Genomic DNA, 16255 nt, shown 5'->3' with positions numbered 1-16255 from the left:
TTATTTTCTCTCACTGTGGTGACTTATTGTATCTATTGTTCTGATAGAATGCCCTACTTCAGATTACAGATTTATAATTCTGATAGTTTTTAGTATTTTCCCATTTTCTTTGAGATTTATTTTATAATCTATTTTTCCTCAGTTTTTTATCCTTATGTTTGTTTGTCTCATTCAGCAGTGGAATATATTTTCATTCTAATGTATTTTTTGTTAATTACAGAAAATTCTGAAAAAAAAAAGAAAATCCTGAAGCATTGTTTATTTGAATTTGAATGCTCTCCCAACTGTTCCATTCTCTTCTACTGGAAATTTCATCATATGTAATTCATAGCTCCTCAATTTATCTTCTATATTTTTCATTTCATAATGTCTTGGACAACTATCTCAATTCTAAATTTTGATTCATTAATTCTCTCTTTCCCTGTTCTCAGACTACTATTTATCTTTTCCTCTTATTTTCATTTCAATATCTGCAGTTTTCCATTTCAACAATTTTTTTCTTTTTCTTATTTTCTGATCTTGTTTTATGGGTACTATGTCCTTCATAGTCACTCTGAGCTTTAAAAGTACACTTATTTTAATATCTTCAGAGCATTCTGGTATTTTTAACTCAACATTGTGAAATTTATGTTTGTTGTTTGTTTTTCTCCATGGCTTTGGGTTTCTTTCTGTATGTTGTAATTTTGTTCTGCGGGTCCACATTTCATGTAAGTTTTTCTTTCTTTATATTCATTCTTTCTTTCAAACATTTTTGCAGTTGTCTCACACCTCAGCTACTTCCTAGAGACTACACTACAGAAGCAATATTGCTTTGTAGATACCTTCAAGGAGACTGCATAATAATATTCAATGGTACAGAGTCGCTAGGCTTCTGGGTATAAAATTAGTTCTGTTTTTTCCCTTTTCTCAAGGCAAATTGTGAATTGTAGACCCAAATCTGAGGACATAGTTGGATCTTCTTTTGCTTCTTTTCACTTGTGCATAAATGTAGTACTAATCCCAGTCTTCACCCAGAGTGCATCTACCTCTTGTACTCAGTATATATGGGGCTTGTTTCATCCTTGTCAAGACTGAAGTTCCAGGCCCCATCATCTTTGAATAGTATCCAGGAATCTGCCTTCAGCTCCCACTCACTAATGGGAGTTTTCCTCTGACCCATAAAATCAGTTCTGTGGGATGGAGAAGACTACGGAAACCTTAAATGTCACCTGTTGAAGAGGGCAGAGGCTAGGGTCCCTGAATAACTATAGAGAAGACCTGCCACGTGGACCTGTTTATCTGCTCACCGTTGTTACATGAGCAAGAGGCAGACTGGTCTTGAGTTGACCCTTTATATATTTGAGACTTGTTACCACTGGCTAGCCACCTTGATTAATCAATTGTCTGACTTGAGTGTTTAATGTCTTATAGTAACTTACTAAGTGCTGAATTTTCTGCTGCACTATAGTGATAAAAAGAGGATTGTGCTTTTTAAATTTCTTTCTTGTCTGTTTCAAAATGCCTATTGGAGTCCATCAGCATATGAAAATGTAAAAAGCATTATATTTCTTGTATAATGCTATTAAACAATCCCTGGAATTAATTCAAAATTAGATCAGTGTCATTAATGTTTGTTAACTTCATTCTCCAAATGGTATAAGTTTGGCTTTGCACATACAACAATCTGAAAATCGTTTTGCAGTGTAAAGTTTTTGGAAGACTTCTTGCTATTCTTATCATCCACCCAGAAGTCACAAATCCTTACCATTCCTCTCTAAAAATATGCATTTCTAAATTAGATGACATTCCTTTATGTAACAGTTTATTAAAGCCTCAGAAGATTCTTTCTAGTTTTATTCTAGGTAAACTTACATGTTTGTTTTGTTTTTGTTTTATTGCTCGTCATATGATCTACATATAGTTTTTGAAGATTTGATCTTTTTTTTTAAAGATTTATTTATTTATTTATTTATTTATTTATTTATTTATTTGAGAGAGAGAGAATGAGAGACAGAGAGCACGAGAGGGAAGAGGGCAGAGGGAGAAGCAGACCCCCTGCCGAGCAGGGAGCCCGATGTGGGACTCGATCCCGGGACTCCAGGATCATGACCTGAGCCGAAGGCAGTCGCTTAACCAACTGAGCCACCCAGGCGCCCCAAGATTTGATCTTAAGAGTAGTGAATTTATAGTAACATGGATACATGACTTACAGGATGACATCCATGTCACATTTTATATCTGTAGACATTTGTAAGTTATAGTCAGTTATTAGTGTTTTAACATACCTTATTTCCTTTTGAAATTACAAAAAAAAAAAACCTCCTTAGATAAAGTCAGACAGTTTTATCTGAATCTTTAGAAAGCTCTTGTGCTCAATTAAATAGGGGAATACTTTGTTTGTTGAAGATTTCTTAATTTTACTCTTATAACTTCTATGGTATATGACTATTACTTTGTGCATTTATTTCACTTCTTTATCACTAGTCTGTTCTGTATTTTTGGTCATAACTAAGTCCAATGTATAACTGTCCACTATTATAATTTTTGCCTTTTTACAAAGTACAATTTATTTAATTTAGTAATGTCGCAAATTTTGTTTTTACCTTGTTGAAACTGTTACAGAACATGCAGATTTTTGAAAACTCCCTTTTTTTCAAAAACATATTTTACATACATATTTTTAACTGTGGTAGAAAGGCACACACTCTACCAATCTAAGCACACTGTACTGTGGTCACATGTTAATAGTTCTATAATTCTTACCTACACTTTTTCTTCTTTCCTTTGAAATAACTTTTAGAATGCATTATGTCTATGGATTTCTCTATCATCTATCTATGTATCTATCTAAGTATGTATGTATGTATGTATGTATGTATCTATCTATCTATCTATCTACCTATCTATCTATAATTTTTTACTTCCATGCCCTCACTGCAAATAATGGATGAGTTATTCTTGGAAGAAAATTCATTTTCTATTATCATATTTCTGTTATGAATTCATATATTAGAATCATTTGCAAGACTTACCTGGTGGATGGACCCATGAGTTTTGGCATCAGCTCTTACCTAGGTGTGAATGCTAAGTTACTGAATTCTAATGTGTGTATTTTGTATATATATGCATGTATGTGTTTATTAGTACATACTATTCATATAATTACAGATATGTGAAGTGCGTAGTATGTCAGATGACTCTAATAAATGCCAACAATTTTTATTTTCCATGAAGTCGTTGTAATATTTCTTTTGTTAAAAACCCCATACAAAGAAATATTGACATCTGGAATATAAAAGATTTTACCTTTTTTCCTGTTATTTTCATCAAAAAAATTTAGTCACAATCTTCATTTTTTAAAATTTATTTATGTATTGATTTATTCATTTTGAGAAACAGAGAGAGGGAGAGAGAAGGGGCAGAGGGAGAATCTTAAGCAGGCTTCACATCCAACACAGAGCTTGATGCAGGGCTGGATCTCACAACGCTGAGATCATGACCTGAGCTGAAATCAAGAGTCAGATGCTTAACTGACTGAGCCACCCAGGTGCCCCTCATTTCTTTTCAATTCCTGTTCCCCACTCACATGTTTAATTTTATGAGTCCATTTCTCTATGTTTCTTAGCTTAAAATTCTGTTGATCAGAAACAAAAATTCCCCTTTCAGATTTTGTTATGTGTAATTCACACCTTACCTAGAGATGTTTATAGCAGCAATGTCCACAATAGCCAAACTATGGAAAGAGCCAAGATGTCCATGACAGAGGAATGGATAAAGAAGATGTGGTATATATATATATACCATCGAATGTTATGCAGCCATCAAAAGGAATGAAATCTTGCCATTTGCAACCATGTGGATGGAACTGGAGGGTATTATGCTGAGCGAAATAAGTGAATCAGAGAAAGACATGTATCACATGATCTCACTGATATGAGGAACTCTTAATCTCAGGAAACAAACTGAGGGTTGCTGGAGTGGTGGAGGGTGGGAGGGATGGGGTGGCTGGGTGATAGACACTGGGGAGGGTATGTGCTATGGTGAGCGCTGTGAAGTGTGCAAGACAGCTGAATCACAGACCTGTACCTCTGAAACAAATAATACATTATATGTTAAAAAAAAAGAAGATAGCAGGAAGGGAAAAATGAAAGGGGGGAAATCAGAGGGGGAGATGAACCATGAGAGACTATGGACTCTGAGAAACAAACTGAGGGTTCTAGAGGGGAGGGGGGTGGGGAGATGGATTAGCCTGGTGATGGGTATTAAGGAGGGCACATACTGAATGGAGCACTGGGTGTTATATGCAAGCAGTGAATCATGGAACACTACATCAAAAACTAATGATTAATGTATGGTTATTAATATAACATAATTAAAAGAAAGAAATGCAAGGGGATTAAGAGTACACTTATTGTGATGAGCACTAAGTACTGTATAGAAATGCTGAATCGTATTGTACACCTGAAACTAACATAACCCTGTATGTTAATCATATTTCAATTAAAAGAAAAGAAATGCAACACTTTTATACCCCAGACTATAAAATATTAATAAAAGAAATTAAAGAAGATCTTTAAAAAAAAGAGATCACACTTTCAAATTAATAACTATTTTACTTAATCTAAATACTTTTGTGTGCATTTTAACCAATTTCCTCTATTTTGTCTTTAGCACTAAAGACTAATATCAAAGTGATTTGTATATATAAACTCTTATTATTTACTCCTAAGGTTTCTCTTTTTTGGCACAAAAAAGAGAATAGAACATCAAAACAATAAGAACAACTGACGATGCTTTTGAAGTGTTGTTTTTTTTTTTCCTTTTAAATCAAGAACTTATACATTTTGGCCACTTTTCCAACATTTACAAAATTCTTTACAATTCTTTAAAAAATATTTTAAAGTTTGTACTATGGAGCTGAGCTGAAAAATATACTCATAAATGTTAATCAATTCTAACCATAAATGGTAGATTGCTTTATAGTCCTTGCATTTTGTACTCCCAATAAATATATTACAGAATACATTTTGTTTGTTACCTGCAGAGAAATCACTAACTGAAGTCAAAGCAACAAATATTTTTGATTGCCTCCTCAGTAAAATGTACAATGCCAAGTTTTATAATCACATTTTAGTGGTAATATCTTATGAATCATGTATATAAAATAACAATTTGAAATTGTATAATAAAATACTTTATGTAGTACTTACTTTCAAATATAACATGTCATTTAATTCTTAAAAGCTCTTGTTTAGATAGATATTCAACATTTTTTAAAAAATAAAAATAAATTAAAAAACCCATCTTTTATTACAAGTAAGAAAACAGACGCAGAGAACAAGGGATTTTTTTTTTCAATGAAGCACAGCTAATAAGTGGCAGATCTCCAGATAATTTGCAAACTATGACGTTAGATGATTTATCTATTACCAGTGGACTCATACTTTTTTTTGTTTCCATACTCATTAGATTAAATGTTTGCAAAAAGTTGTTAAAATTCTGAAGTTCTTGATACATATCATTATCACTACATTTGTCTCTATACCACATTTACCTCCACTGTTTAACTGAATTTTTCCATTACTAAAGAATCCTTGTGTTTTTCAGCCTTTGTGGTTGAGTATTGCTGTTCCCTCTTTAAAAACCTTTGCCCATGGTATCTATCCATCATAAGATAAAACAAGGAGGCAGGCTTCAGTTTCATATAGTAAGAGATTTTTAAATGATTATAATCAACGAACTTGGAGTGTCCTATGCAATACTGAGACAAAATATCTACTAAGGGCTACAAAATATTTTTGTAACTACAAAATATTTACTAAGAATTTTCCTGTTGGTTAGGAAAAGGTTGGACTAAAACATTTAAAAAATATCTTTCTTTTTTAGCCTTAAGACAATTACTTTATTCAAATCTGTATTATAGTACTTATTTTATTCATCTCATTCCCCTTCTAAATTGCATGTCTTTATGGAGGGAGGGGAGAGAATTCACATATCTTTGCATCACTCATGGCATCTAAAGCTATCTTACTAACTTTGATCATTCCATACACTTTTGTCAAATCCCTTATCTATATAGGAATAAAGTGAGTTAAAAACACTATAAAGAGAATGTTTGAAAAAATAATCTAGTGGAAATAGACAAAGAAGATAACAGGAAAGACTAAGATAACAATAGAATAGAGAATAATAGGGAAAAATATACACACATATGTGTAATAAAAACCAAAATAAGGCAAACGTTTAATAAACAAAAGTGAGATAATTATTGGACAGATATCACTCTCCAAAGCATAGTGGCCATACTTACTGGAACATGTCATAGTAAATTAAAATTGTGCATAGTGCTACTTTGACATTACTGGGAAATCCATATTTATCTGTTTGTAGTGCTTCTTGACATTAAACATTTCATAGACGTTTGGATACCAATACTCTTAGTTTTGCAGGGAATTCTACAGATTCCTTTTATTTTCTTTAAAATTTACCCATGTTTTTATGAAAGCAGAGCTGTCTACTAACCTTAAAAGTACTTTTATTGTCAGCAATGACATTTAGAGACTAAATTGTTTTGCATGACAGGAAAATATATATTTTGTTTAGTTTTTTCTATTACTTAACTTTAAAAACAATTACTTTTCATAGTGATTTTACTCAATCTTCCTTTTCCAATGCAATGCCAATTATATATGTAATTTTTTAAAAGTTTTCTTGAGAAGCAATGTCTTCCTTCTACAATGATTGTATCCACAATATGCTTCAAAACAGGAATTAATTGTAATTTTTCAAAGAATTTGAGAAGCTTCTAGTACTGAGCTATAATCATGCAATATAGAGGGGTTTTTTTCTGCTTTACATCTTGCAAAACATCTTCATATGTATACACACACACATAATTTCTATGAAGAAAATCATTTTCAAAAAAGAAACCATTCAGATTGCTCCATCTTAGATGATGATATAGGGATGATTAGTCTGACTTCCTTTACTTGTACATGTACTACAAGGAGTGGCTCCAGGGCATAGAACACTAAACCTATAAATTTGAAAATTGTTATACAACCTGATTTTCCTCAGAAAATGGAAAACTGAGACACAAGTAATCCACACCATGCAAAGGCAAATGCTTTCTTAAGCTATCACCTGTTGCTTAAGATGAAGTGATCAGTGAAGGTAAGACTGCACTTAACTGTTTGTTATGGTGGGTGAGGCCTATAGGAATGATGGGATGTGTTGACTACTTCTGACTCTACCGGAGAGGTTACTGAAAAATAACGTCATGAGGTCAGATTGTTAAACACTCAGATCAAGGTCTGATCAGAGAACAAGTTAGTTTCTGTGACGACACTAAATAAAATCAAAATATAATCTTGCAACAGAAGTAGAGTTCAGAGCCTCACCCAGTGACTTATGTGAAATATTATTTGGTAAAAATTGGAGACCTGCATATAGGAATTGAAGACATTCAGGTAGATTTCATTGACTCTAAAGATCTTTCAAAACCTTCAAGGCTTTCTAACTAGTAGAAGCAGTCCCTCCTACCCTTGGCAACATACTAGCTATGCTCTGCTTAAAACTTCTGTTATAATCTTATCTTAGGCAGTTGCTATATATGGTATATTTATTCTCTAATCTCCATACCATAGTCCCCTTCCTTTTTATATCCATTACTAGAGGAGATCTACAAATGCCCCTTGGTAACAAATATAAAGAACAATATACTTGATTGCTTATACACTAAAGGATTTACAATTTTTTGCTAATTTTGCATTATCAGAAACCCAGGCATTATTTGTGAGGATGGATCCTAAAGGTACTTGATCAAGTAAGACAAACATAACATTACATCAAGCACAATTTGTCTCTACAAATTTTGTAGAGCATGTAACAGAGATTCTGATTCAATGGTTAACTCAAGCAACTTATAGTGGCTTTAACATTTTTCTTGGTTGGTTGACTGAAATCTGGTCTCAACGCTGGCCTACATTATGAGATTCATTGCCAGAATTTGCTTAGTCTGTGGAAGAAGGAATTCAAACATCTAGGGAGATAGCCATCTTGATGTAAATTTATCATGACTAATATGTCCCATGGGAAGACTTAAAGGTCACTATTTTGAAAATGTTTGAAATGTCTTGAAAAGAAGAGTTCCAATATCCTTATATGGCTCTGTGATGTCTACTCTTTGCAGGCCTGGGATGTCGATGGCAATGTTTCCATTGAGCTTCACTCTTTCATTTCAGTGAGTATGACTTGAATTCTGGAGTGGCAGATAATAGTGACTGTGGAGGGCATAAGACCAGAGTGACAATTGCAATGTTTTGATCTACAGGGATATATAATGGTGGTGTAATTAACCATAGTGTCCTGGATGGGGGGCCTATTATTATATTACTTGCATATATAATCAGCTACATATATAATGTAGCTCTGGTAAATACATACCACTTTTGAGTTACCATTAAAGGAGAGTGAGCATCACAGCTTTTTATTTATTTATTTTTAAAGATTTAATTTATTTGAGAGAGGGTGGGCGAGAGAGAGGGAGAGAGGGAGCATGAGCAGAGGGGAGGGACAGAGCGAAAGGGAGAAGTGGGCTCCCTGCTTGGGGGAGGGGACCCTGGGATCATGACCTAAGCTGAAGGCAGATGTTTAACAGACTGAGCCACTGCGCGCCCTACTTCACAGCTTTTTAATTATGGTCCTATAATGGGAAGGTCTTGTAATGATGCTAAAGTATAATATTTGACCTTTACAGAATATGGAGGTAGCATTGCAAATAGTCTAGAAAATAAATTAACTTTATTCAGAAAAATATAATAACTAATACGACCTTATTATCTCTTTCAGGGAAGATGAGTACTTCGTTTGTATGTGGATAGTCGCATCCTATGAGGCATAAGCATGATGCTGTTGATATACTTGTATGGAAGTTTATAATGGATAGAGGGGTTTACATGGATACTGAGTGGCCATAAAGGAAGGACATCAAGCAATCTCTACTGGCTCTCACCACCACATCCATCCATCCATTTTTTTTTCCTGTATTACAAAGTTGAGTGTGTGTGTGAGAGACAGTGTGCATCTAACACTGAAGAATTCAAAGTTGAAAATAAATCATCATAGCTTTAATTCAATATTCAAAACAGCATTAACACTTCTGGGGGCTTCTGGAAATGTTTTAATATGAGCAAATACTTAACTTTAAATGTAAAGGATTTTAGGAGGTTTATCAAGTAGCTGAAAAGAAAGAGGACAGAGAAAGATTCACTACAGAAAAAAGGAAAAGCAAGATAGAATCTGAACTATCAGGCATAATCTCTGTATCCACTGTTCTTAGGCTTTACACTATTGTATGACCCATCTGTCAGTGAGTACCCATGCTAAAAAATGGTGTCTATAATTTTTTTCTGCTTCTCTGTTCATTTACTGATGAGCACATAGTTCCTAAATTTCATTTTTAAAATAACTATATTGCATCGACACTCCTGAAATCTTCTTACTGGTGAAAAAAGAACTAACATGACTTTGATATGAAATAATAAAACCTCCTAATAAGTTTTGTCTCCTTTCTGATTTCACTTTTAGAGTCCATAACTTCTTTTATTTTAACTTCAAGTTTTTATTTAAATATAAGTTAGTTAACATATATGGTAAAATTGGTTTCGGGTGTAGAATTTAGTGATTCATCACTTACATACAACACCCAGTGCTCAACACAAGTGCCCGGCTTAATGCCCATCACCCATTTAGCCCATGCCCCAGCCACCTCCCTCCATCCTCTATTTGTTCTCTATAGTTAAGAGACTCTCATGGTTTGCTTCATAACTTCTATGTGTCAGAAAAATGAAAGTAGTTTTTCTTTTTTCTTTTTCTTATTAATACATTGTTATTTCTTCCTCTTGTCAAACTGAGCCAACTACTTTCCCCAGTCTCCCTGGGGAGGTTTAGAAAAAAGGAACATACAGGGAAAATGAGACATGCGGGAAAGACATTGGAGGTGGAGACAGCTCCTTCACATGGTGAAGAGAATGAGAAAGGTCACCATCAGGCAAAATAGCCCCATGGCCTCAGAGAAGGCAAAGTTCAGAATGGCTTAGGAGAAGAGCTATTGCTTCAGAGAAGGGCTCCTCTTATAGCCAATGATGAGGCTCCCAAACACAGTCCCAATTCCAGGCCCAGAGCCAGCCATCCCTGCCATGACAGCCCCAGCCCCAGTGAACTTGGCTGCAATGTCAATGTCCCTTGAAATGGCACTGGTTCAGGAGTTGCGTTGAGGAGTTAGTGAGGTCAGGGGACATGGGGCTGCCAAACTGCTGAGGCTCTCATCTGTCTTTGGCAGTTTTAGAACCACTACAGTGATTGATTGGCTCCACAGCTGAGAGGTGCTCCTGACCAGGAAGGGCGTGGAGAAGAACTTCGCACAGGTGTATATTTTCAGGGGATGAGGAGCTGTGGCAGAAGAGCTGCTCCTCGTGCAGAGAAGACAGCCAAAGTAGTTTTTCTGAAACACATGAATCTGACAATAAGGAGCAACTCCCTGCTATCACTCTAAATAGTACCTTTACAGCCTTGGAAGCTTTCGATATTATCAGGTCATTAGGCGTTCAGGAAACTCTTGCTGTACATGACAAGTTTAGAAATATTCAATTTTTTGAAGTTACCTAAATGTGTAGAGACCTTTCGACTTTGTAATTGTATGGTCATGCATTCTGATTTTTTTCCACAACATGAAATGCTTCCTGTGGTGTTTGTTCTAAGCTATCAGCGATGATGACTACAGTGGACTGACAGTTAATTTTACTGACCATTTTTAAAGTCCCCATGAATGGAGAGAACTTTACATAGACTATTTAGAAATTATTTAGCAAAAGCCTTCTCGATTAAATAATTTGAAATTGTGCATTATTACTCTCAGGTTTTAAAACCTAGAAACAAAATGCTGCGTTTGATTCACTAATATACAAATGGTAATGGTGGTGGTAAGGTAGTGTGGAGCAGCCTGACTTCTCTTTTATATTTCTGTAAAAACAGAAGAATCGGGTAAATTGTAACAAAAGACTTGAAATTTAGCAAGTGATATGTATTACTTCTGCTTTGCACTTGATCTTAGTCAAAAGGCCAAAAAATGAATATTATTACTTCTGCTTTGCATTCATCATCTTCTGCAAATGTGAACAAAAAAAAACCTATGTGTAATAGAAAAGTTTCTTCAGTTCAATTGTCAAATGCTTGTCAAATACAAAGGAACAGAGGAACTTTCTCTAAGGTCTAGCTGAGGGTGTCCAAATGCAATTCCATTGAAGACTGCTTTAGTCATTTTCTCAAGCCAGGTTCAAAAGGGCAAAGTCAGTTTTTTAAACAAAATTTTAATTATTGCATATGCCCTTTCAAGTCAATGAAAAACAACCGCCTTTCCACTCATCAAGTAATTGTGTTCAATGTCTACAGAGGACACTAAGCTCCAATAGTTCTAGCTGATATGCATACAAGTTGTGCTCACGTTGAATAATGTTCTTATTTTGGATGTGTCAAGGCCAAAATAACAAGCTTAATTTAAACATATAGCAACGCATCAGTTTGTTTTCATTTTAAAGTAGAGTTACCAAGTTGAAGACCTTTTCTATAATGAAAGTGTTAAAACAAATTGACAGTCAATAGTCTTAAACTTTAATTTGATTAGTCCTGCTCTTAGCAATTGCACTATTGCATTATATATGATCCTCGGTCATTCAATGAAGCAATGAGTAGAGTGTTTCCATAAGTAAATTTTTAGGTTCATATATAACTTTGCAACATTTTCACAGTATTATTTAGAGATTATATGTTCAACATGCACTATATTATTGTATTTGTCATGACTAGAAGAAGGATGATATGAACATTCCCAGGTTTATATAACTGTAACTTTAAAAGGTAAAAATAAATTTTATCACAAATAATCAGAAAATCTTTAATTTTAAAAATAATCAACTTATTTTCTTAATCATACTATAGATTGGTAAGTAATTTTATTTAACAATAGCAAGAAAAATAATCTTAAAGAGTAAATAAGGAATCTGTTACTTAAGTATAAGAATTAATTCATGAACTGGTTATAGTTAAAGAATTAAATTATATTTAATTATTTTAATTAATATTAAATTTAATTTAATATTTAATTTAATTTAATAATATTAAATTATATTTAATTCTTAAATATAACCAGTTCATGAATCTAGTTATACTATAGTTTGTTAATTAATATTGATTTATAATGATAGGGAGGAAATAAAAATATAAGTAATCTTAAGATGCTAAAGTGACATGTTTACCATAACTATATTCATAAAAAACAATAATATGATGCCTGTGAACTAACTGGGTACTCTTGGAATATTATATTATTAATGATATATGCCATTTTCTATATTTGATAATATATTACCCAACTTAATAAACTACTATCTATTCAGAAAAACTAAGTATTCTTGCACAAAAGCCTAAGGCAGTTGTATCAATATGACTATTTTCAACTTTAGAGCAATGATTTTGACAGATAAGAGGAGTAAATTCATATAATAGTGTCATGATCCAAATAAAATCTAATCACTTAAGGTAAAATTATACCCTATCTATGGAAGGAAGACTAGAATCTTAAAGCACTATTCTTATAAAAGTTAATTTACTTTCAGGGTGATTTTTGTATTTATATTTTTCAGTATATTACTGAACTAAGGAAAATAAACTGATGTGTGGGTGATTAGTTACAGTTATACTACATTTGCCTTCAAATTATGGATCTTTGAAAAAAGAGACTGGTGTGTAATAAATTGATTTTCATGTCTTTTTGGCATCCTTTATTTAATAATTAATGTTTTTTATTGATATGTGACTTTGTTACTTAAATTCTTTAGTTTTAAATCAATAAGCATGTTAAAAAGAAGAAGAAAATAAACGAGTGCTTGAATTAAGCATCAGCATTGTCTCTTTCTATTATCCCTTGTTTTTGTCATGCCACCTGAGCTCCTAGTTCAGCAAAATAATACAATGATATATTCTAGACTTACTAAAATATAGACATAAGTAAAGTAGCTTAGCTTAGAGGTATTTCCAGATTGGCTATTAAGATATTCAAAGGAAACAAAATCATCTTACAATAAATCTAGATAGATAGATTATAGACAGATACGGCTAGAGATAGATATATCTGAACTGATCATTCACAGTAGCTCAAGTACTTATAATATATTCTGTTATATACATATTTATATTTAATAAAGGGAATATTTTAGGTTGAGAGGAGAGATAAGACTAAATCAAAATAAAAGCAAAGATTTCAAAGTGTTAATCCATTGGTAGTCTTCTTGAAATGTGAACAAGGTGAATGTGAGGGCCACATCAAGGTATTCTGCCTAGTTTTATCATGGGTAGAATTAAGCTGCATTAACACTGCGTATGGGATATAGAAATAAAAGTTGACTTGTATGCACAGAGTATTTTTTCCATTAGTCAAGCCAAGTAATTCTTTGCTTCTTTGTTTTTGGGAGGTTGGTCACCTTGGTAAGAGTGAATAATTACTTACTGTGGCCAATTATTAGATGATCACATAGTTAACTATAGCATCTCCATAAACTTTAGGCATGTCTGGTCCTTTGTTTTCAAGCCTATAAGTATGGCCCACTCTGCTTATATATACTCCTAAATATCAATTGCATAGTGGTAAGGATGCACAGGAAATTCTCATACAGTGCTTTTGCTGGGTCAGGTGGTGATAGTTTAAGATGAACACATTCGAGCACTTTCATTCCACTTCATATTGTATGTTCAATTCATAAATGCTTCGACTTGTATGCTTTCCATGTTGTCAGCATTCTGTGAGACAAATTGATATCTTGCTTAGAAAAGATCAAGTTGAGTGCCATCTGTTACAATGAAGGGAGACTTCCAGACTAACTTTAATTGAGTATGAGTTGGAATTTTCTTTGTAGTAGAAAAATTGAAAAGCATTTCTAGTAGGCCCAAGGGGTGTAGTGTTTTCTCTCTAAAATTATTTTTCTCAATTTTTATGGGTTCTGCCCTCAAAAATTATTGCAAATGACATGTATAAGAATTTATTTTCAAATTAAATTGGCAGCAAATGATTGCCAAAGTAGAAGAAATGCTATCTAATAGATATTCCCAGAAATCAAAGAACTAATATTTTAATTATTCAAATAATGTGTAGGACATCTAGGGTGAAGCTTTATGGAAAATTGTTAATAGCACTTTATCAACTTAAAAAAAAGTCCTTGCTTATCTCATTGATATTCATGCTTATATTTGGTACTCTGTTGCGGGACGAATTCTAGAACAGATTACCATCTTATAAAACACAATTTTTTTAATAAGCAAATGTAATAAATGTAATAAAATATGTAATAAAATGTATACTACCAATCCTGATCTAATAAATACTATATTTGAGTCAAGTTTTGTTCAAACTTGGTAAAGCATTTTAAATCAATATTTTTCATAACACCCTTTTCTGCTGTACATAGTGAATCCTACATGTAACTTTACTTGTTTAAAAGAAGAAAAGTGTCCTTAATCAATTTCTTTAGTAAGCATATTTGAACTACTTTCAAATAAATAAACAAACAAAAACAGAGTTCTTCAAGTTATATCCTAGATTCTGCTTCTTTGAGACTTACTCTGTAGGATCTTGGATTAGTTAGTAGTTTTTGACTGGCGTGATTTATGGAGTTTGTTATGATTCAGTGTTCCCAGGACCCATTCTATATGAACACCACAAAATTAAATAAACACAATTTAAAATAAAAGAAAAACATGTTTGATGAGATCATAGGGCATCTTTCATAACTCAACCCTAATTAATGTGACCCAGAGCAATATACTTCATTCAGATATACTTACAAATTGTGTAATTGTGTGACCTAACATCTTCTTTGTAAGACCTTTATCCATTTTCTTCTGCTAACAATTACTTCTTTGTTGGCATATCCTTCATATGTGTAAATGATTTTTGTTTTTAAATTGAATATGTGAGAAAGAAGATAATTTTTTTTAAGATTGAGGAAAATTTATATGTTTGATGTTAAGGAGGTGGGAGAAAAAATGGGGGAAATGATTTTTGTTTATAGGCAGATTAATTTTGTGACCAATTTTTCACGGGAGAAATCAGAACAAATATAGGGTGAAAAATACAAATGATTTAATAGAAACAGATTTGTGAACTTTTTTTTTTTTAAAGATTTTATTTATTTATTTGACAGAGAGAGAGATAGCGAGAGCAGGAACACAAGCAGGGGGAGTGGGAGAGCGAGAAGCAGGCTTCCTGCCGAGCAGGGAGCCCAATGTGGGACTCGATCCCAGGACCCTGGGATCATGACCTGAGCCGAAGGCAGACGCTTAACGACTGAGCCACCCAGGTGCCCAGATTCGTGAACTTTTAGTAGCTAAATTGAGAATTATATTCTAAATATGATAGGCAATGTTAAAAAAGAGAGAGAGAGAGAGAGAGAGACAACAAGCTCAAAATGGAGTCACTTGTGCTAAGCCCACATCACCAAACTGAGACTTATTACCTAACCAAATTTCAATTTCAGCCTCTATCAAAAATGTAATCTTAACTAGTCAGTCTACAATTTCCTGGTCAGCACTAGTGAGGTAATGTGCCTGATAAGACACTTGCCATCTCCCAAAGAAAAGTAACTCTGCCTGAAACAATTTACTCTCTTAATAACTTTTGTCCCACCTCCTTCTGCCTATAAAAGCCTTTCATTTTGTACAGCTCTTTGGAGCTCCTTTCCATCTACTAGATGGGATGTTGCCTGACTCATGAATCACTGAATAAAGCCAATAAGATATTTAAAATTTACTCAGTTGAATTTTGTTTTTTAACAAGGATTTCCCCCCCAAACTCCCAGGATAGCATTGTACTTCAAGAAGGAATAAGGAACGATTCCAGGAGGTTCAGGAAAACTGAAGGGAATTGAAGGAAGTAATATGGCAGCTACTGAAGTTTTGAGGTGTTCTAGATGTGGGACCAAGGTTCCCAAAGAGAAAACATATCAAAGAGAAACATTCCTGCTGGCCTAGTGCTGCAAATCCCAGACGTACATTCATGTGGGAGAAGGCAGGCCCCACATTATTAACAAGCTTAAAAACAGATTGAAATTGATCTCCTTTAGGTTATCTGACTTCTTTTATATTCTGTTCTCTCCCTTGTGTTTAGTTTCACTGGGTTTTAATCAGATTCCTTAAAAATTTTCTGAACCCAGGTTAGGATTTAGCA

At 33.5% G+C, this 16255-nt stretch overlaps 1 pseudogene; it reads right to left on the bottom strand.

Moving 5' to 3' along the window:
* Nucleotides 1-9994: 9994 nt before the first annotated feature.
* LOC118009665 lies at nt 9995-10790 on the bottom strand (annotated as a pseudogene).
* Between the last annotated feature and the right edge of the window lie 5465 nt (nt 10791-16255).

The sequence above is a fragment of the Mirounga leonina genome, unplaced genomic scaffold, assembly GCF_011800145.1.
Source record: "Mirounga leonina isolate KUSES-001 unplaced genomic scaffold, KU_Mleo_1.0 Mir_127, whole genome shotgun sequence".
NCBI classification, from domain to species: Eukaryota; Metazoa; Chordata; class Mammalia; order Carnivora; family Phocidae; genus Mirounga; species Mirounga leonina.
This window is presented reverse-complemented; position numbering and strand designations above follow the sequence as displayed.